A 20,988-nucleotide genomic window follows, 5' to 3' on the forward strand; every position below is an offset into this window, starting at 1 on the left:
TTGCACCCTCGGTTGCCCCGTTTCCAATGCGAGAGAGACAGAAAATCGCCCAGGTAGCAAGCGTATAAGTGCGAGAGAGATAGAAAATCGCCTTGCACGACGCGATTGTGTGCGAGAGAGACAGAAAATAGCCAGGCGGCTTGCTAAAGTGTGCGAGAGAGACAGAAAATCGCCCAGGTAGGAAGCCTATAAGTGCGAGAGAGACAGCAAATAGCCAGGCGGGACTTGGGTGGTTTTTCCGTCAAAGCAGCATCGCGTTCCCCCGCGACCCTCCGAGAGTGGTTGCACCCTCGGTTGCCCCGTTTCCAGTGCGAGAGAGACAGAAAATCGCCCAGGTAGCAAGCGTATAAGTGCGAGAGAGATGGAAAATAGCCAGGCGGGACTTGGGTGGTTTTTCCGTCAAAGGAGCATGGCGTTCCCCCTCCGAGAGTGGTTGCACCCTCGGTTGCCCCGTTTCCAGTGCGAGAGAGACAGAAAATCGCCCAGGTAGCAAGCGTATGAGTGCGAGAGAGATAGAAAATCGCCTTGCACGACGCGATTGTGTGCGAGAGAGACAGAAAATAGCCAGGCGGCTCGCTAAAGTGTGCGAGAGAGACAGAAAATCGCCCAGGTAGGAAGCCTATAAGTGCGAGAGAGACAGCAAATAGCCAGGCGGGACTTGGGTGGTTTTTCCGTCAAAGCAGCATCGCGTTCCCCCGCGACCCTCCGAGAGTGGTTGCACCCTCGGTTGCCCCGTTTCCAGTGCGAGAGAGACAGAAAATCGCCCAGGTAGCAAGCGTATGAGTGCGAGAGGGATAGAAAATCGCCTTGCACGACGCGATTGTGTGCGAGAGAGACAGAAAATAGCCAGGCGGCTCGCTAAAGTGTGCGAGAGAGACAGAAAATCGCCCAGGTAGGAAGCCTATAAGTGCGAGAGAGACAGCAAATAGCCAGGCGGGACTTGGGTGGTTTTTCCGTCAAAGCAGCATCGCGTTCCCCCGCGACCCTCCGAGAGTGGTTGCACCCTCGGTTGCCCCGTTTCCAATGCGAGAGAGACAGAAAATCGCCCAGGTAGCAAGCGTATGAGTGCGAGAGAGATAGAAAATCGCCTTGCTCGACGCGATTGTGTGCGAGAGAGACAGAAAATAGCCAGGCGGCTCGCTAAAGTGTGCGAGAGAGACAGAAAATCGCCCAGGTAGGAAGCCTATAAGTGCGAGAGAGACAGCAAATAGCCAGGCGGGACTTGGGTGGTTTTTCCGTCAAAGCAGCATCGCGTTCCCCCGCGACCCTCCGAGAGTGGTTGCACCCTTCGTTGCCCCGTTTCCAGTGCGAGAGAGACAGAAAATCGCCCAGGTAGCAAGCGTATAAGTGCGAGAGAGACGGAAAATCGCCTTGCACGACGCGATTGTTTGCGAGAGAGACAGAAAATAGCCAGGCGGCTCGCTAAAGTGTGCGAGAGAGACAGAAAATCTCCCAGGTAGGAAGCCTATAAGTGCGAGAGAGACAGCAAATAGCCAGGCGGGACTTGGGTGGTTTTTCCGTCAAAGCAGCATCGCGTTCCCCCGCGACCCTCCGAGAGTGGTTGCACCCTCGGTTGCCTTGTTTCCAGTGCGAGAGAGACAGAAAATCGCCAAGGTAGCAAGCGTATAAGTGCGAGAGAGATGGAAAATCGCCTTGCACGACGCGATTGTGTGCGAGAGAGACAGAAAATAGCCAGGCGGGACTTGGGTGGTTTTTCCGTCAAAGCAGCATGGCGTTCCCCCCCAGCCCTCTGAGAGTGGTTGCATCCTCGGTTGCCCCGTTTCCAGTGCGAGAGAGACAGAAAATCGCCCAGGTAGCAAGCGTATAAGTGCGAGAGAGATAGAAAATCGCCTTGCACGACGCGATTGTGTGAGAGAGAGACAGAAAATAGCCAGGCGGCTCGCTAAAGTGTGCGAGAGAGACAGAAAATCGCCCAGGTAGGAAGCCTATAAGTGCGAGAGAGACAGCAAATAGCCAGGCGGGACTTGGGTGGTTTTTCCGTCAAAGCAGCATCGCGTTCCCCCGCGACCCTCCGAGAGTGGTTGCACCCTCGGTTGCCCCGTTTCCAGTGCGAGAGAGACAGAAAATCGCCAGGTAGCAAGCGTATAAGTGCGAGAGAGATAGAAAATCGCCTTGCACGACGCGATTGTGTGCGAGAGAGACAGAAAATAGCCAGGCGGCTCGCTAAAGTGTGCGAGAGAGACAGAAAATCGCCCAGGTAGGAAGCCTATAAGTGCGAGAGAGACAGCAAATAGCCAGGCGGGACTTGGGTGGTTTTTCCGTCAAAGCAGCATCGCGTTCCCCCGCGACCCTCCGAGAGTGGTTGCACCCTCGGTTGCCCCGTTTCCAGTGCGAGAGAGACAGAAAATCGCCCAGGTAGCAAGCGTATGAGTGCGAGAGAGATAGAAAATCGCCTTGCACGACGCGATTGTGTGCGAGAGAGACAGAAAATAGCCAGGCGGCTCGCTAAAGTGTGCGAGAGAGACAGAAAATCGCCCAGGTAGGAAGCCTATAAGTGCGAGAGAGACAGCAAATAGCCAGGCGGGACTTGGGTGGTTTTTCCGTCAAAGCAGCATCGCGTTCCCCCGCGACCCTCCGAGAGTGGTTGCACCCTCGGTTGCCCCGTTTCCAGTGCGAGAGAGACAGAAAATCGCCCAGGTAGCAAGCGTATAAGTGCGAGAGAGATGGAAAATAGCCAGGCGGGACTTGGGTGGTTTTTCCGTCAAAGCAGCATCGCGTTCCCCCGCGGCCCTCTGAGAGTGGTTGCACCCTCGGTTGCCCCGTTTCCAGTGCGAGAGAGACAGAAAATCGCCCAGGTAGCAAGCATATAAGTGCGAGAGAGATGGAAAATCGCCTTGCACGACGCGATTGTGTGCGAGAGAGACAGAAAATGGCCAGGCGGCTCGCTAAAGTGTGCGAGAGAGACAGAAAATCTCCCAGGTAGGAAGCCTATAAGTGCGAGAGAGACAGCAAATAGCCAGGCGGGACTTGGGTGGTTTTTCCGTCAAAGCAGCATCGCGTTCCCCCGCGACCCTCCGAGAGTGGTTGCACCCTCGGTTGCCTTGTTTCCAGTGCGAGAGAGACAGAAAATCGCCAAGGTAGCAAGCGTATAAGTGCGAGAGAGATGGAAAATCGCCTTGCACGACGCGATTGTGTGCGAGAGAGACAGAAAATAGCCAGGCGGCTCGCTAAAGTGTGCGAGAGAGACAGAAAATCGCCCAGGTAGGAAGCCTATAAGTGCGAGAGAGACAGCAAATAGCCAGGCGGGACTTGGGTGGTTTTTCCGTCAAAGCAGCATCGCGTTCCCCCGCGACCCTCCGAGAGTGGTTGCACCCTCGGTTGCCCCGTTTCCAGTGCGAGAGAGACAGAAAATCGCCCAGGTAGCAAGCGTATGAGTGCGAGAGAGATAGAAAATCGCCTTGCACGACGCGATTGTGTGCGAGAGAGACAGAAAATAGCCAGGCGGCTCGCTAAAGTGTGCGAGAGAGACAGAAAATCGCCAGGCGGGACTTGGGTGGTTTTTCCGTCAAAGCAGCATGGCGTCCCCCCCAGCCCTCTGAGAGTGGTTGCATCCTCGGTTGCCCCGTTTCCAGTGCGAGAGAGACAGAAAATCGCCCAGGTAGCAAGCGTATAAGTGCGAGAGAGATAGAAAATCGCCTTGCACGACGCGATTGTGTGCGAGAGAGACAGAAAATAGCCAGGCGGCTCGCTAAAGTGTGCGAGAGAGACAGAAAATCGCCCAGGTAGGAAGCCTATAAGTGCGAGAGAGACAGCAAATAGCCAGGCGGGACTTGGGTGGTTTTTCCGTCAAAGCAGCATCGCGTTCCCCCGCGACCCTCCGAGAGTGGTTGCACCCTCGGTTGCCCCGTTTCCAGTGCGAGAGAGACAGAAAATCGCCCAGGTAGCAAGCGTATAAGTGCGAGAGAGATGGAAAAAATCGCCTTGCACGACGCGATTGTGTGCGAGAGAGACAGAAAATAGCCAGGCGGCTCGCTAAAGTGTGCGAGAGAGACAGAAAATCGCCCAGGTAGGAAGCCTATAAGTGCGAGAGAGACAGCAAATAGCCAGGCGGGACTTGGGTGGTTTTTCCGTCAAAGCAGCATCGCGTTCCCCCGCGACCCTCCGAGAGTGGTTGCACCCTCGGTTGCCCCGTTTCCAGTGCGAGAGAGACAGAAAATCGCCAAGGTAGCAAGCGTATAAGTGCGAGAGAGATAGAAAAAATCGCCTTGCACGACGCGATTGTGTGCGAGAGAGACAGAAAATAGCCAGGCGGCTCGCTAAAGTGTGCGAGAGAGACAGAAAATCGCCCAGGTAGGAAGCCTATAAGTGCGAGAGAGACAGCAAATAGCCAGGCGGGACTTGGGTGGTTTTTCCGTCAAAGCAGCATCGCGTTCCCCCGCGACCCTCCGAGAGTGGTTGCACCCTCGGTTGCCCCGTTTCCAGTGCGAGAGAGACAGAAAATCGCCCAGGTAGCAAGCGTATGAGTGCGAGAGAGATAGAAAATCGCCTTGCACGACGCGATTGTGTGCGAGAGAGACAGAAAATAGCCAGGCGGCTCGCTAAAGTGTGCGAGAGAGACAGAAAATCGCCCAGGTAGGAAGCCTATAAGTGCGAGAGAGACAGCAAATAGCCAGGCGGGACTTGGGTGGTTTTTCCGTCAAAGCAGCATCGCGTTCCCCCGCGACCCTCCGAGAGTGGTTGCACCCTCGGTTGCCCCGTTTCCAGTGCGAGAGAGACAGAAAATCGCCCAGGTAGCAAGCGTATGAGTGCGAGAGAGATAGAAAATCGCCTTGCACGACGCGATTGTGTGCGAGAGAGACAGAAAATAGCCAGGCGGCTCGCTAAAGTGTGCGAGAGAGACAGAAAATCGCCCAGGTAGGAAGCCTATAAGTGCGAGAGAGACAGCAAATAGCCAGGCGGGACTTGGGTGGTTTTTCCGTCAAAGCAGCATCGCGTTCCCCCGCGACCCTCCGAGAGTGGTTGCACCCTCGGTTGCCCCGTTTCCAGTGCGAGAGAGACAGAAAATCGCCCAGGTAGCAAGCGTATAAGTGCGAGAGAGATAGAAAATCGCCTTGCACGACGCGATTGTGTGCGAGAGAGACAGAAAATAGCCAGGCGGCTCGCTAAAGTGTGCGAGAGAGACAGAAAATCGCCCAGGTAGGAAGCCTATAAGTGCGAGAGAGACAGCAAATAGCCAGGCGGGACTTGGGTGGTTTTTCCGTCAAAGCAGCATCGCGTTCCCCCGCGACCCTCCGAGAGTGGTTGCACCCTCGGTTGCCCCGTTTCCAGTGCGAGAGAGACAGAAAATCGCCCAGGTAGCAAGCGTATAAGTGCGAGAGAGATGGAAAATAGCCAGGCGGGACTTGGGTGGTTTTTCCGTCAAAGGAGCATGGCGGTCCCCCTCCGAGAGTGGTTGCACCCTCGGTTGCCCCGTTTCCAGTGCGAGAGAGACAGAAAATCGCCCAGGTAGCAAGCGTATAAGTGCGAGAGAGATAGAAAATCGCCTTGCACGACGCGATTGTGTGCGAGAGAGACAGAAAATAGCCAGGCGGCTCGCTAAAGTGTGCGAGAGAGACAGAAAATCGCCCAGGTAGGAAGCCTATAAGTGCGAGAGAGACAGCAAATAGCCAGGCGGGACTTGGGTGGTTTTTCCGTCAAAGCAGCATCGCGTTCCCCCGCGACCCTCCGAGAGTGGTTGCACCCTCGGTTGCCCCGTTTCCAGTGCGAGAGAGACAGAAAATCGCCCAGGTAGCAAGCGTATGAGTGCGAGAGAGATAGAAAATCGCCTTGCACGACGCGATTGTGTGCGAGAGAGACAGAAAATAGCCAGGCGGCTCGCTAAAGTGTGCGAGAGAGACAGAAAATCGCCCAGGTAGGAAGCCTATAAGTGCGAGAGAGACAGCAAATAGCCAGGCGGGACTTGGGTGGTTTTTCCGTCAAAGCAGCATCGCGTTCCCCCGCGACCCTCCGAGAGTGGTTGCACCCTCGGTTGCCCCGTTTCCAGTGCGAGAGAGACAGAAAATCGCCCAGGTAGCAAGCGTATGAGTGCGAGAGAGATAGAAAATCGCCTTGCACGACGCGATTGTGTGCGAGAGAGACAGAAAATAGCCAGGCGGCTCGCTAAAGTGTGCGAGAGAGACAGAAAATCGCCCAGGTAGGAAGCCTATAAGTGCGAGAGAGACAGCAAATAGCCAGGCGGGACTTGGGTGGTTTTTCCGTCAAAGCAGCATCGCGTTCCCCCGCGACCCTCCGAGAGTGGTTGCACCCTCGGTTGCCCCGTTTCCAGTGCGAGAGAGACAGAAAATCGCCCAGGTAGCAAGCGTATAAGTGCGAGAGAGATGGAAAATAGCCAGGCGGGACTTGGGTGGTTTTTCCGTCAAAGGAGCATGGCGTTCCCCCTCCGAGAGTGGTTGCACCCTCGGTTGCCCCGTTTCCAGTGCGAGAGAGACAGAAAATCGCCCAGGTAGCAAGCGTATGAGTGCGAGAGAGATAGAAAATCGCCTTGCACGACGCGATTGTGTGCGAGAGAGACAGAAAATAGCCAGGCGGCTCGCTAAAGTGTGCGAGAGAGACAGAAAATCGCCCAGGTAGGAAGCCTATAAGTGCGAGAGAGACAGCAAATAGCCAGGCGGGACTTGGGTGGTTTTTCCGTCAAAGCAGCATCGCGTTCCCCCGCGACCCTCCGAGAGTGGTTGCACCCTCGGTGCCCCGTTTCCAGTGCGAGAGAGACAGAAAATCGCCCAGGTAGCAAGCGTATAAGTGCGAGAGAGATAGAAAATCGCCTTGCACGACGCGATTGTGTGCGAGAGAGACAGAAAATAGCCAGGCGGCTCGCTAAAGTGTGCGAGAGAGACAGAAAATCGCCCAGGTAGGAAGCCTATAAGTGCGAGAGAGACAGCAAATAGCCAGGCGGGACTTGGGTGGTTTTTCCGTCAAAGCAGCATCGCGTTCCCCCGCGACCCTCCGAGAGTGGTTGCACCCTCGGTTGCCCCGTTTCCAGTGCGAGAGAGACAGAAAATCGCCCAGGTAGCAAGCGTATAAGTGCGAGAGAGATGGAAAATCGCCTTGCACGACGCGATTGTGTGCGAGAGAGACAGAAAATAGCCAGGCGGCTCGCTAAAGTGTGCGAGAGAGACAGAAAATCGCCCAGGTAGGAAGCCTATAAGTGCGAGAGAGACAGCAAATAGCCAGGCGGGACTTGGGTGGTTTTTCCGTCAAAGCAGCATCGCGTTCCCCCGCGACCCTCCGAGAGTGGTTGCACCCTCGGTTGCCCCGTTTCCAGTGCGAGAGAGACAGAAAATCGCCCAGGTAGCAAGCGTATAAGTGCGAGAGAGATAGAAAATCGCCTTGCACGACGCGATTGTGTGCGAGAGAGACAGAAAATAGCCAGGCGGCTCGCTAAAGTGTGCGAGAGAGACAGAAAATCGCCCAGGTAGGAAGCCTATAAGTGCGAGAGAGACAGCAAATAGCCAGGCGGGACTTGGGTGGTTTTTCCGTCAAAGCAGCATCGCGTTCCCCCGCGACCCTCCGAGAGTGGTTGCACCCTCGGTTGCCCCGTTTCCAGTGCGAGAGAGACAGAAAATCGCCCAGGTAGCAAGCGTATAAGTGCGAGAGAGATAGAAAATCGCCTTGCACGACGCGATTGTGTGAGAGAGAGACAGAAAATAGCCAGGCGGCTCGCTAAAGTGTGCGAGAGAGACAGAAAATCGCCCAGGTAGGAAGCCTATAAGTGCGAGAGAGACAGCAAATAGCCAGGCGGGACTTGGGTGGTTTTTCCGTCAAAGCAGCATCGCGTTCCCCCGCGACCCTCCGAGAGTGGTTGCACCCTCGGTTGCCCCGTTTCCAGTGCGAGAGAGACAGAAAATCGCCCAGGTAGCAAGCGTATAAGTGCGAGAGAGATAGAAAATCGCCTTGCACGACGCGATTGTGTGCGAGAGAGACAGAAAATAGCCAGGCGGCTCGCTAAAGTGTGCGAGAGAGACAGAAAATCGCCCAGGTAGGAAGCCTATAAGTGCGAGAGAGACAGCAAATAGCCAGGCGGGACTTGGGTGGTTTTTCCGTCAAAGCAGCATCGCGTTCCCCCGCGACCCTCCGAGAGTGGTTGCACCCTCGGTTGCCCCGTTTCCAGTGCGAGAGAGACAGAAAATCGCCCAGGTAGCAAGCGTATGAGTGCGAGAGAGATAGAAAATCGCCTTGCACGACGCGATTGTGTGCGAGAGAGACAGAAAATAGCCAGGCGGCTCGCTAAAGTGTGCGAGAGAGACAGAAAATCGCCCAGGTAGGAAGCCTATAAGTGCGAGAGAGACAGCAAATAGCCAGGCGGGACTTGGGTGGTTTTTCCGTCAAAGCAGCATCGCGTTCCCCCGCGACCCTCCGAGAGTGGTTGCACCCTCGGTTGCCCCGTTTCCAGTGCGAGAGAGACAGAAAATCGCCCAGGTAGCAAGCGTATAAGTGCGAGAGAGATAGAAAATCGCCTTGCACGACGCGATTGTGTGCGAGAGAGACAGAAAATAGCCAGGCGGCTCGCTAAAGTGTGCGAGAGAGACAGAAAATCGCCCAGGTAGGAAGCCTATAAGTGCGAGAGAGACAGCAAATAGCCAGGCGGGACTTGGGTGGTTTTTCCGTCAAAGCAGCATCGCGTTCCCCCGCGACCCTCCGAGAGTGGTTGCACCCTCGGTTGCCCCGTTTCCAGTGCGAGAGAGACAGAAAATCGCCCAGGTAGCAAGCGTATGAGTGCGAGAGAGATAGAAAATCGCCTTGCACGACGCGATTGTGTGCGAGAGAGACAGAAAATAGCCAGGCGGCTCGCTAAAGTGTGCGAGAGAGACAGAAAATCGCCCAGGTAGGAAGCCTATAAGTGCGAGAGAGACAGCAAATAGCCAGGCGGGACTTGGGTGGTTTTTCCGTCAAAGCAGCATCGCGTTCCCCCGCGACCCTCCGAGAGTGGTTGCAGTGCGAGAGAGATGGAAAATAGCCAGGCGGGACTTGGGTGGTTTTTCCGTCAAAGCAGCATGGCGTTCCCCCCCAGCCCTCTGAGAGTGGTTGCATCCTCGGTTGCCCCGTTTCCAGTGCGAGAGAGACAGAAAATCGCCCAGGTAGCAAGCGTATAAGTGCGAGAGAGATAGAAAATCGCCTTGCACGACGCGATTGTGTGCGAGAGAGACAGAAAATAGCCAGGCGGCTCGCTAAAGTGTGCGAGAGAGACAGAAAATCGCCCAGGTAGGAAGCCTATAAGTGCGAGAGAGACAGCAAATAGCCAGGCGGGACTTGGGTGGTTTTTCCGTCAAAGCAGCATCGCGTTCCCCCGCGACCCTCCGAGAGTGGTTGCACCCTCGGTTGCCCCGTTTCCAGTGCGAGAGAGACAGAAAATCGCCCAGGTAGCAAGCGTATAAGTGCGAGAGAGATGGAAAATCGCCTTGCACGACGCGATTGTGTGCGAGAGAGACAGAAAATAGCCAGGCGGCTCGCTAAAGTGTGCGAGAGAGACAGAAAATCGCCCAGGTAGGAAGCCTATAAGTGCGAGAGAGACAGCAAATAGCCAGGCGGGACTTGGGTGGTTTTTCCGTCAAAGCAGCATCGCGTTCCCCCGCGACCCTCCGAGAGTGGTTGCACCCTCGGTTGCCCCGTTTCCAGTGCGAGAGAGACAGAAAATCGCCAAGGTAGCAAGCGTATAAGTGCGAGAGAGATGGAAAATCGCCTTGCACGACGCGATTGTGTGCGAGAGAGACAGAAAATAGCCAGGCGGCTCGCTAAAGTGTGCGAGAGAGACAGAAAATCGCCCAGGTAGGAAGCCTATAAGTGCGAGAGAGACAGCAAATAGCCAGGCGGGACTTGGGTGGTTTTTCCGTCAAAGCAGCATCGCGTTCCCCCGCGACCCTCCGAGAGTGGTTGCACCCTCGGTTGCCCCGTTTCCAGTGCGAGAGAGACAGAAAATCGCCCAGGTAGCAAGCGTATGAGTGCGAGAGAGATAGAAAATCGCCTTGCACGACGCGATTGTGTGCGAGAGAGACAGAAAATAGCCAGGCGGCTCGCTAAAGTGTGCGAGAGAGACAGAAAATCGCCCAGGTAGGAAGCCTATAAGTGCGAGAGAGACAGCAAATAGCCAGGCGGGACTTGGGTGGTTTTTCCGTCAAAGCAGCATCGCGTTCCCCCGCGACCCTCCGAGAGTGGTTGCACCCTCGGTTGCCCCGTTTCCAGTGCGAGAGAGACAGAAAATCGCCCAGGTAGCAAGCGTATGAGTGCGAGAGAGATAGAAAATCGCCTTGCACGACGCGATTGTGTGCGAGAGAGACAGAAAATAGCCAGGCGGCTCGCTAAAGTGTGCGAGAGAGACAGAAAATCGCCAGGCGGGACTTGGGTGGTTTTTCCGTCAAAGCAGCATCGCGTTCCCCGCGACCCTCCGAGAGTGGTTGCACCCTCGGTTGCCCCGTTTCCAGTGCGAGAGAGACAGAAAATCGCCCAGGTAGCAAGCGTATAAGTGCGAGAGAGATGGAAAATAGCCAGGCGGGACTTGGGTGGTTTTTCCGTCAAAGCAGCATGGCGTTCCCCCCAGCCCTCTGAGAGTGGTTGCACCCTCGGTTGCCCCGTTTCCAGTGCGAGAGAGACAGAAAATCGCCCAGGTAGCAAGCGTATAAGTGCGAGAGAGATAGAAAATCGCCTTGCACGACGCGATTGTGTGCGAGAGAGACAGAAAATAGCCAGGCGGCTCGCTAAAGTGTGCGAGAGAGACAGAAAATCGCCCAGGTAGGAAGCCTATAAGTGCGAGAGAGACAGCAAATAGCCAGGCGGGACTTGGGTGGTTTTTCCGTCAAAGCAGCATCGCGTTCCCCCGCGACCCTCCGAGAGTGGTTGCACCCTCGGTTGCCCCGTTTCCAGTGCGAGAGAGACAGAAAATCGCCCAGGTAGCAAGCGTATAAGTGCGAGAGAGATGAAAATCGCCTTGCACGACGCGATTGTGTGCGAGAGAGACAGAAAATAGCCAGGCGGCTCGCTAAAGTGTGCGAGAGAGACAGAAAATCGCCCAGGTAGGAAGCCTATAAGTGCGAGAGAGACAGCAAATAGCCAGGCGGGACTTGGGTGGTTTTTCCGTCAAAGCAGCATCGCGTTCCCCCGCGACCCTCCGAGAGTGGTTGCACCCTCGGTTGCCCCGTTTCCAGTGCGAGAGAGACAGAAAATCGCCCAGGTAGCAAGCGTATAAGTGCGAGAGAGATAGAAAATCGCCTTGCACGACGCGATTGTGTGCGAGAGAGACAGAAAATAGCCAGGCGGCTCGCTAAAGTGTGCGAGAGAGACAGAAAATCGCCCAGGTAGGAAGCCTATAAGTGCGAGAGAGACAGCAAATAGCCAGGCGGGACTTGGGTGGTTTTTCCGTCAAAGCAGCATCGCGTTCCCCCGCGACCCTCCGAGAGTGGTTGCACCCTCGGTTGCCCCGTTTCCAGTGCGAGAGAGACAGAAAATCGCCCAGGTAGCAAGCGTATAAGTGCGAGAGAGATGGAAAATAGCCAGGCGGGACTTGGGTGGTTTTTCCGTCAAAGCAGCATGGCGTTCCCCCGCGACCCTCCGAGAGTGGTTGCACCCTCGGTTGCCCCGTTTCCAGTGCGAGAGAGACAGAAAATCGCCCAGGTAGCAAGCGTATGAGTGCGAGAGAGATAGAAAATCGCCTTGCACGACGCGATTGTGTGCGAGAGAGACAGAAAATAGCCAGGCGGCTCGCTAAAGTGTGCGAGAGAGACAGAAAATCGCCCAGGTAGGAAGCCTATAAGTGCGAGAGAGACAGCAAATAGCCAGGCGGGACTTGGGTGGTTTTTCCGTCAAAGCAGCATCGCGTTCCCCCGCGACCCTCCGAGAGTGGTTGCACCCTCGGTTGCCTTGTTTCCAGTGCGAGAGAGACAGAAAATCGCCAGGTAGCAAGCGTATAAGTGCGAGAGAGATGGAAAATCGCCTTGCACGACGCGATTGTGTGCGAGAGAGACAGAAAATAGCCAGGCGGCTCGCTAAAGTGTGCGAGAGAGACAGAAAATCGCCCAGGTAGGAAGCCTATAAGTGCGAGAGAGACAGCAAATAGCCAGGCGGGACTTGGGTGGTTTTTCCGTCAAAGCAGCATCGCGTTCCCCCGCGACCCTCCGAGAGTGGTTGCACCCTCGGTTGCCCCGTTTCCAGTGCGAGAGAGACAGAAAATCGCCCAGGTAGCAAGCGTATGAGTGCGAGAGAGATAGAAAATCGCCTTGCACGACGCGATTGTGTGCGAGAGAGACAGAAAATAGCCAGGCGGCTCGCTAAAGTGTGCGAGAGAGACAGAAAATCGCCAGGCGGGACTTGGGTGGTTTTTCCGTCAAAGCAGCATCGCGTTCCCCCCCAGCCCTCCGAGAGTGGTTGCACCTCGGTTGCCCCGTTTCCAGTGCGAGAGAGACAGAAAATCGCCCAGGTAGCAAGCGTATAAGTGCGAGAGAGATAGAAAATCGCCTTGCACGACGCGATTGTGTGCGAGAGAGACAGAAAATAGCCAGGCGGCTCGCTAAAGTGTGCGAGAGAGACAGAAAATCGCCCAGGTAGGAAGCCTATAAGTGCGAGAGAGACAGCAAATAGCCAGGCGGGACTTGGGTGGTTTTTCCGTCAAAGCAGCATCGCGTTCCCCCGCGACCCTCCGAGAGTGGTTGCACCCTCGGTTGCCCCGTTTCCAGTGCGAGAGAGACAGAAAATCGCCCAGGTAGCAAGCGTATAAGTGCGAGAGAGATGGAAAATAGCCAGGCGGGACTTGGGTGGTTTTTCCGTTCCCCCGCGACCCTCCGAGAGTGGTTGCACCCTCGGTTGCCCCGTTTCCAGTGCGAGAGAGACAGAAAATCGCCCAGGTAGCAAGCGTATGAGTGCGAGAGAGATAGAAAATCGCCTTGCACGACGCGATTGTGTGCGAGAGAGACAGAAAATAGCCAGGCGGCTCGCTAAAGTGTGCGAGAGAGACAGAAAATCGCCAGGCGGGACTTGGGTGGTTTTTCCGTCAAAGCAGCATCGCGTTCCCCCGCGACCCTCCGAGAGTGGTTGCACCCTCGGTTGCCCCGTTTCCAGTGCGAGAGAGACAGAAAATCGCCCAGGTAGGAAGCCTATAAGTGCGAGAGAGATGGAAAATAGCCAGGCGGGACTTGGGTGGTTTTTCCGTCAAAGCAGCATGGCGTTCCCCCCCAGCCCTCTGAGAGTGGTTGCATCCTCGGTTGCCCCGTTTCCAGTGCGAGAGAGACAGAAAATCGCCCAGGTAGCAAGCGTATAAGTGCGAGAGAGATAGAAAATCGCCTTGCACGACGCGATTGTGTGCGAGAGAGACAGAAAATAGCCAGGCGGCTCGCTAAAGTGTGCGAGAGAGACAGAAAATCGCCCAGGTAGGAAGCCTATAAGTGCGAGAGAGACAGCAAATAGCCAGGCGGGACTTGGGTGGTTTTTCCGTCAAAGCAGCATCGCGTTCCCCCGCGACCCTCCGAGAGTGGTTGCACCCTCGGTTGCCCCGTTTCCAGTGCGAGAGAGACAGAAAATCGCCCAGGTAGCAAGCGTATGAGTGCGAGAGAGATAGAAAATCGCCTTGCACGACGCGATTGTGTGCGAGAGAGACAGAAAATAGCCAGGCGGCTCGCTAAAGTGTGCGAGAGAGACAGAAAATCGCCCAGGTAGGAAGCCTATAAGTGCGAGAGAGACAGCAAATAGCCAGGCGGGACTTGGGTGGTTTTTCCGTCAAAGCAGCATCGCGTTCCCCCGCGACCCTCCGAGAGTGGTTGCACCCTCGGTTGCCCCGTTTCCAGTGCGAGAGAGACAGAAAATCGCCCAGGTAGCAAGCGTATAAGTGCGAGAGAGATAGAAAATCGCCTTGCACGACGCGATTGTGTGCGAGAGAGACAGAAAATAGCCAGGCGGCTCGCTAAAGTGTGCGAGAGAGACAGAAAATCGCCCAGGTAGGAAGCCTATAAGTGCGAGAGAGACAGCAAATAGCCAGGCGGGACTTGGGTGGTTTTTCCGTCAAAGCAGCATCGCGTTCCCCCGCGACCCTCCGAGAGTGGTTGCACCCTCGGTTGCCCCGTTTCCAGTGCGAGAGAGACAGAAAATCGCCAGGGTAGCAAGCGTATAAGTGCGAGAGAGATGGAAAATAGCCAGGCGGGACTTGGGTGGTTTTTCCGTCAAAGCAGCATCGCGTTCCCCCGCGGCCCTCTGAGAGTGGTTGCACCCTCGGTTGCCCCGTTTCCAGTGCGAGAGAGACAGAAAATCGCCCAGGTAGCAAGCATATAAGTGCGAGAGAGATGGAAAATCGCCTTGCACGACGCGATTGTGTGCGAGAGAGACAGAAAATGGCCAGGCGGCTCGCTAAAGTGTGCGAGAGAGACAGAAAATCTCCCAGGTAGGAAGCCTATAAGTGCGAGAGAGACAGCAAATAGCCAGGCGGGACTTGGGTGGTTTTTCCGTCAAAGCAGCATCGCGTTCCCCCGCGACCCTCCGAGAGTGGTTGCACCCTCGGTTGCCCCGTTTCCAGTGCGAGAGAGACAGAAAATCGCCAAGGTAGCAAGCGTATAAGTGCGAGAGAGATGGAAAATCGCCTTGCACGACGCGATTGTGTGCGAGAGAGACAGAAAATAGCCAGGCGGCTCGCTAAAGTGTGCGAGAGAGACAGAAAATCGCCCAGGTAGGAAGCCTATAAGTGCGAGAGAGACAGCAAATAGCCAGGCGGGACTTGGGTGGTTTTTCCGTCAAAGCAGCATCGCGTTCCCCCGCGACCCTCCGAGAGTGGTTGCACCCTCGGTTGCCCCGTTTCCAGTGCGAGAGAGACAGAAAATCGCCCAGGTAGCAAGCGTATGAGTGCGAGAGAGATAGAAAATCGCCTTGCACGACGCGATTGTGTGCGAGAGAGACAGAAAATAGCCAGGCGGCTCGCTAAAGTGTGCGAGAGAGACAGAAAATCGCCAGGCGGGACTTGGGTGGTTTTTCCGTCAAAGCAGCATCGCGTTCCCCCCCAGCCCTCCGAGAGTGGTTGCATCCTCGGTTGCCCCGTTTCCAGTGCGAGAGAGACAGAAAATCGCCCAGGTAGCAAGCGTATAAGTGCGAGAGAGATAGAAAATCGCCTTGCACGACGCGATTGTGTGCGAGAGAGACAGAAAATAGCCAGGCGGCTCGCTAAAGTGTGCGAGAGAGACAGAAAATCGCCCAGGTAGGAAGCCTATAAGTGCGAGAGAGACAGCAAATAGCCAGGCGGGACTTGGGTGGTTTTTCCGTCAAAGCAGCATCGCGTTCCCCCGCGACCCTCCGAGAGTGGTTGCACCCTCGGTTGCCCCGTTTCCAGTGCGAGAGAGACAGAAAATCGCCCAGGTAGCAAGCGTATAAGTGCGAGAGAGATGGAAAATCGCCTTGCACGACGCGATTGTGTGCGAGAGAGACAGAAAATAGCCAGGCGGCTCGCTAAAGTGTGCGAGAGAGACAGAAAATCGCCCAGGTAGGAAGCCTATAAGTGCGAGAGAGACAGCAAATAGCCAGGCGGGACTTGGGTGGTTTTTCCGTCAAAGCAGCATCGCGTTCCCCCCCGCCCTCCGAGAGTGGTTGCACCCTCGGTTGCCCCGTTTCCAGTGCGAGAGAGACAGAAAATCGCCCAGGTAGCAAGCGTATGAGTGCGAGAGAGATAGAAAATCGCCTTGCACGACGCGATTGTGTGCGAGAGAGACAGAAAATAGCCAGGCGGCTCGCTAAAGTGTGCGAGAGAGACAGAAAATTGCCAGGCGGGACTTGGGTGGTTTTTCCGTCAAAGCAGCATCGCGTTCCCCCCCACCCTCCGAGAGTGGTTGCATCCTCGGTTGCCCCGTTTCCAGTGCGAGAGAGACAGAAAATCGCCCAGGTAGCAAGCGTATAAGTGCGAGAGAGATAGAAAATCGCCTTGCACGACGCGATTGTGTGCGAGAGAGACAGAAAATAGCCAGGCGGCTCGCTAAAGTGTGCGAGAGAGACAGAAAATCGCCCAGGTAGGAAGCCTATAAGTGCGAGAGAGACAGCAAATAGCCAGGCGGGACTTGGGTGGTTTTTCCGTCAAAGCAGCATCGCGTTCCCCCGCGACCCTCCGAGAGTGGTTGCACCCTCGGTTGCCCCGTTTCCAGTGCGAGAGAGACAGAAAATCGCCCAGGTAGCAAGCGTATAAGTGCGAGAGAGATGAAAATCGCCTTGCACGACGCGATTGTGTGCGAGAGAGACAGAAAATAGCCAGGCGGCTCGCTAAAGTGTGCGAGAGAGACAGAAAATCGCCCAGGTAGGAAGCCTATAAGTGCGAGAGAGACAGCAAATAGCCAGGCGGGACTTGGGTGGTTTTTCCGTCAAAGCAGCATCGCGTTCCCCCGCGACCCTCCGAGAGTGGTTGCACCCTCGGTTGCCCCGTTTCCAGTGCGAGAGAGACAGAAAATCGCCCAGGTAGCAAGCGTATGAGTGCGAGAGAGATAGAAAATCGCCTTGCACGACGCGATTGTGTGCGAGAGAGACAGAAAATAGCCAGGCGGCTCGCTAAAGTGTGCGAGAGAGACAGAAAATCGCCCAGGTAGGAAGCCTATAAGTGCGAGAGAGACAGCAAATAGCCAGGCGGGACTTGGGTGGTTTTTCCGTCAAAGCAGCATCGCGTTCCCCCGCGACCCTCCGAGAGTGGTTGCACCCTCGGTTGCCCCGTTTCCAGTGCGAGAGAGACAGAAAATCGCCCAGGTAGCAAGCGTATAAGTGCGAGAGAGATAGAAAATCGCCTTGCACGACGCGATTGTGTGCGAGAGAGACAGAAAATAGCCAGGCGGCTCGCTAAAGTGTGCGAGAGAGACAGAAAATCGCCCAGGTAGGAAGCCTATAAGTGCGAGAGAGACAGCAAATAGCCAGGCGGGACTTGGGTGGTTTTTCCGTCAAAGCAGCATCGCGTTCCCCCCCGCCCTCCGAGAGTGGTTGCACCCTCGGTTGCCCCGTTTCCAGTGCGAGAGAGACAGAAAATCGCCCAGGTAGCAAGCGTATAAGTGCGAGAGAGATAGAAAATCGCCTTGCACGACGCGATTGTGTGCGAGAGAGACAGAAAATAGCCAGGCGGCTCGCTAAAGTGTGCGAGAGAGACAGAAAATCGCCCAGGTAGGAAGCCTATAAGTGCGAGAGAGACAGCAAATAGCCAGGCGGGACTTGGGTGGTTTTTCCGTCAAAGCAGCATCGCGTTCCCCCGCGACCCTCCGAGAGTGGTTGCACCCTCGGTTGCCCCGTTTCCAGTGCGAGAGAGACAGAAAATCGCCCAGGTAGCAAGCGTATAAGTGCGAGAGAGATGGAAAATCGCCTTGCACGACGCGATTGTGTGCGAGAGAGACAGAAAATAGCCAGGCGGCTCGCTAAAGTGTGCGAGAGAGACAGAAAATCGCCCAGGTAGGAAGCCTATAAGTGCGAGAGAGACAGCAAATAGCCAGGCGGGACTTGGGTGGTTTTTCCGTCAAAGCAGCATCGCGTTCCCCCGCGACCCTCCGAGAGTGGTTGCACCCTCGGTTGCCCCGTTTCCAGTGCGAGAGAGACAGAAAATCGCCCAGGTAGCAAGCGTATAAGTGCGAGAGAGATAGAAAATCGCCTTGCACGACGCGATTGTGTGCGAGAGAGACAGAAAATAGCCAGGCGGCTCGCTAAAGTGTGCGAGAGAGACAGAAAATCGCCCAGGTAGGAAGCCTATAAGTGCGAGAGAGACAGCAAATAGCCAGGCGGGACTTGGGTGGTTTTTCCGTCAAAGCAGCATCGCGTTCCCCCGCGACCCTCCGAGAGTGGTTGCACCCTCGGTTGCCCCGTTTCCAGTGCGAGAGAGACAGAAAATCGCCCAGGTAGCAAGCGTATGAGTGCGAGAGAGATAGAAAATCGCCTTGCACGACGCGATTGTGTGCGAGAGAGACAGAAAATAGCCAGGCGGCTCGCTAAAGTGTGCGAGAGAGACAGAAAATCGCCCAGGTAGGAAGCCTATAAGTGCGAGAGAGACAGCAAATAGCCAGGCGGGACTTGGGTGGTTTTTCCGTCAAAGCAGCATCGCGTTCCCCCGCGACCCTCCGAGAGTGGTTGCACCCTCGGTTGCCCCGTTTCCAGTGCGAGAGAGACAGAAAATCGCCCAGGTAGCAAGCGTATAAGTGCGAGAGAGATGGAAAATAGCCAGGCGGGACTTGGGTGGTTTTTCCGTCAAAGCAGCATGGCGTTCCCCCCCAGCCCTCCGAGAGTGGTTGCATCCTCGGTTGCCCCGTTTCCAGTGCGAGAGAGACAGAAAATCGCCCAGGTAGCAAGCGTATAAGTGCGAGAGAGATAGAAAATCGCCTTGCACGACGCGATTGTGTGCGAGAGAGACAGAAAATAGCCAGGCGGCTCGCTAAAGTGTGCGAGAGAGACAGAAAATCGCCCAGGTAGGAAGCCTATAAGTGCGAGAGAGACAGCAAATAGCCAGGCGGGACTTGGGTGGTTTTTCCGTCAAAGCAGCATCGCGTTCCCCCTCCGAGAGTGGTTGCACCCTCGGTTGCCCCGTTTCCAGTGCGAGAGAGACAGAAAATCGCCCAGGTAGCAAGCGTATAAGTGCGAGAGAGATAGAAAATCGCCTTGCACGACGCGATTGTGTGCGAGAGAGACAGAAAATAGCCAGGCGGCTCGCTAAAGTGTGCGAGAGAGACAGAAAATCGCCCAGGTAGGAAGCCTATAAGTGCGAGAGAGACAGCAAATAGCCAGGCGGGACTTGGGTGGTTTTTCCGTCAAAGCAGCATCGCGTTCCCCCGCGACCCTCCGAGAGTGGTTGCACCCTCGGTTGCCCCGTTTCCAGTGCGAGAGAGACAGAAAATCGCCCAGGTAGCAAGCGTATGAGTGCGAGAGAGATAGAAAATCGCCTTGCACGACGCGATTGTGTGCGAGAGAGACAGAAAATAGCCAGGCGGCTCGCTAAAGTGTGCGAGAGAGACAGAAAATCGCCCAGGTAGGAAGCCTATAAGTGCGAGAGAGACAGCAAATAGCCAGGCGGGACTTGGGTGGTTTTTCCGTCAAAGCAGCATCGCGTTCCCCCGCGACCCTCCGAGAGTGGTTGCACCCTCGGTTGCCCCGTTTCCAGTGCGAGAGAGACAGAAAATCGCCCAGGTAGCAAGCGTATAAGTGCGAGAGAGATAGAAAATCGCCTTGCACGACGCGATTGTGTGCGAGAGAGACAGAAAATAGCCAGGCGGCTCGCTAAAGTGTGCGAGAGAGACAGAAAATCGCCCAGGTAGGAAGCCTATAAGTGCGAGAGAGACAGCAAATAGCCAGGCGGGACTTGGGTGGTTTTTCCGTCAAAGCAGCATCGCGTTCCCCCGCGACCCTCCGAGAGTGGTTGCACCCTCGGTTGCCCCGTTTCCAGTGCGAGAGAGACAGAAAATCGCCCAGGTAGCAAGCGTATAAGTGCGAGAGAGATGGAAAATCGCCTTGCACGACGCGATTGTGTGCGAGAGAGACAGAAAATAGCCAGGCGGCTCGCTAAAGTGTGCGAGAGAGACAGAAAATCGCCAGGTAGGAAGCCTATAAGTGCGAGAGAGACAGCAAATAGCCAGGCGGGACTTGGGTGGTTTTTCCGTCAAAGCAGCATCGCGTTCCCCCGCGACCCTCCGAGAGTGGTTGCACCCTCGGTTGCCCCGTTTCCAGTGCGAGAGAGACAGAAAATCGCCCAGGTAGCAAGCGTATAAGTGCGAGAGAGATAGAAAATCGCCTTGCACGACGCGATTGTGTGCGAGAGAGACAGAAAATAGCCAGGCGGCTCGCTAAAGTGTGCGAGAGAGACAGAAAATCGCCCAGGTAGGAAGCCTATAAGTGCGAGAGAGACAGCAAATAGCCAGGCGGGACTTGGGTGGTTTTTCCGTCAAAGCAGCATCGCGTTCCCCCGCGACCCTCCGAGAGTGGTTGCACCCTCGGTTGCCCCGTTTCCAGTGCGAGAGAGACAGAAAATCGCCCAGGTAGCAAGCGTATGAGTGCGAGAGAGATAGAAAATCGCCTTGCACGACGCGATTGTGTGCGAGAGAGACAGAAAATAGCCAGGCGGCTCGCTAAAGTGTGCGAGAGAGACAGAAAATCGCCAGGCGGGACTTGGGTGGTTTTTCCGTCAAAGCAGCATCGCGTTCCCCCGCGACCCTCCGAGAGTGGTTGCACCCTCGGTTGCCCCGTTTCCAGTGCGAGAGAGACAGAAAATCGCCCAGGTAGCAAGCGTATAAGTGCGAGAGAGATGGAAAATAGCCAGGCGGGACTTGGGTGGTTTTTCCGTCAAAGCAGCATGGCGTTCCCCCCCACCCTCTGAGAGTGGTTGCATCCTCGGTTGCCCCGTTTCCAGTGCGAGAGAGACAGAAAATCGCCCAGGTAGCAAGCGTATAAGTGCGAGAGAGATAGAAAATCGCCTTGCACGACGCGATTGTGTGCGAGAGAGACAGAAAATAGCCAGGCGGCTCGCTAAAGTGTGCGAGAGAGACAGAAAATCGCCCAGGTAGGAAGCCTATAAGTGCGAGAGAGACAGCAAATAGCCAGGCGGGACTTGGGTGGTTTTTCCGTCAAAGCAGCATCGCGTTCCCCCGCGACCCTCCGAGAGTGGTTGCACCCTCGGTTGCCCCGTTTCCAGTGCGAGAGAGACAGAAAATCGCCCAGGTAGCAAGCGTATAAGTGCGAGAGAGATAGAAAATCGCCTTGCACGACGCGATTGTGTGCGAGAGAGACAGAAAATAGCCAGGCGGCTCGCTAAAGTGTGCGAGAGAGACAGAAAATCGCCCAGGTAGGAAGCCTATAAGTGCGAGAGAGACAGCAAATAGCCAGGCGGGACTTGGGTGGTTTTTCCGTCAAAGCAGCATCGCGTTCCCCCGCGACCCTCCGAGAGTGGTTGCACCCTCGGTTGCCTTGTTTCCAGTGCGAGAGAGACAGAAAATCGCCCAGGTAGCAAGCGTATAAGTGCGAGAGAGATAGAAAATCGCCTTGCACGACGCGATTGTGTGCGAGAGAGACAGAAAA

The sequence above is a fragment of the Bemisia tabaci genome, chromosome 9 (assembly GCF_918797505.1).
Source record: "Bemisia tabaci chromosome 9, PGI_BMITA_v3".
In the NCBI taxonomy this organism is placed as follows: domain Eukaryota; kingdom Metazoa; phylum Arthropoda; class Insecta; order Hemiptera; family Aleyrodidae; genus Bemisia; species Bemisia tabaci.